The following is a 1,673-nucleotide window of genomic DNA, read 5'->3' as shown; positions in this document are numbered from 1 at the left end:
GTGCACATGGAGCTTTCTCCCTCTGTCAGGATGCTGTTGCTTTTCATCTCCTAGCTTGTAGACCTGTTTAATGCTTCATTAGTGGGTGTCCCTAAAGCAAAGCTTATGTGCCATCTGCTTTTTCATCCCCTAATATCTTTTTGCCCCAGTACAAGAGCACTTACTTCAATACACCCAACGGCATTTTTTCACAAGAGACACATATATATGCACTGTCCTACTTAACCCAAACTCATTCTTGTGGAGAAAAGGGTAAGGGAAGGGCCTGTGCTCATCCCGAGCTACAGATGGTGAGGAAGGCCCATTCCTACTGTCCTCAGCCATTTCTCGTGACGTCCACTGGTCTTAGTGCAGAGCGGATTGGGAGAGGTCAGATTTTAGCAGGTTCTTAGTAAAAGAAGGAGATGTGTTGGGTTGCTATCTAGGGTTTAGGTCTTTATTTTTAAAAAAGAGTAGTGATGTTCCCTACTTTCTCAGTGCTTCCACTACAAACAGATCACAATCCTTACTCTATTTCTCTATTTCAGCATCCAGCTGGTAGTGAACGAGGATTAAAGAGCAGCTAGTCAGGAAGCAGGAAAATGTATTAAATGTTAGAGAAAAAAAAAAAAAAAGGATAATTTTCTAGCAAAGGTAGAATTTCTGTCATTGACAGTTCCCCAAAACAGGTTAGAAGATATGCCAAAAGGTTTTAAGGATGGTTGGTTCAGCCTTGGGTTGGTGCAATGTAAAAGATAATACTTAAGGATACCTTGTTTTTTTTGTTGTCTTTGTTGTTTGTTGTTGGTTTTTTTTTTGATGTCTTTTATATTCTGGATACAAACATGAAGTATGCAAGAAAAAAAAATACGTGTACTCTTTCTTTTAGCATTATTTTATTACATGGCACCCAAAAGTACTAGCAGGGAGCAGCTGAGAACACTGATTCCTTCCAGAAAGACCATATCCTTGAGTGACAGCAACATAAATGAAGCAAAAGGTAACAGAGTCATTTCAGAGCAAATCACAGAGCAAAACAAAGGGCAGAAAAGTAATTTGAGAAGCAGTTACTATTTGCCATCAATAACAACCTAGAGGAAAATATGAAACAAAGCTCTGAGTTCTGTTGGCATAAGCAATGCTAATGTTCAGGATTACTAAATAAGCAAAAGATTTAAAGTATATAATATCAACACCCTTTTTAAACATGTTCTTGCAGAACCTTTGATAAAGAAGTCAATAAGCCTGTATAAGCCTCTGGACATCTACAATTAGCTGAACCAAAGAAGATGAAATAGCTAATGAGGGACAAAACATTGCAAGTATTTTTATGTGTTTGAAAATGAACTCAGTGTTTACTTAGCATATACTTTTGATGCTAGATTATTACTGTTATCATATATCTAACACTTACCCAAGAAGAAAATAGTAAAACACAACAGCATGTATTAGCCTCTGTAATAGGTTCTGGTGCAAGGAGCACATAAACTAAAATACATTTTTATTTGAAAATATATTTTTTTCAACTTGTTTGGCTTTAATAACTGAAAATGTAGAAGACTTGTAACATAAGCTTCATGGAAATATGATATGACAGCTTCATCCAACTCATTTAATATAGCACAGACTCTATTCTGACCTGCAGCAATGCTACTTTCATTTTTAATTCTTGCTTACTTGATGAGAAAAAAGCC

Source organism: Cygnus atratus, chromosome 1 (genome assembly GCF_013377495.2).
Source record: "Cygnus atratus isolate AKBS03 ecotype Queensland, Australia chromosome 1, CAtr_DNAZoo_HiC_assembly, whole genome shotgun sequence".
Lineage (NCBI taxonomy): Eukaryota > Metazoa > Chordata > Aves > Anseriformes > Anatidae > Cygnus > Cygnus atratus.
The sequence above is the reverse complement of the archived record's forward strand: the minus strand, read 5'-3'. Positions refer to the sequence as shown.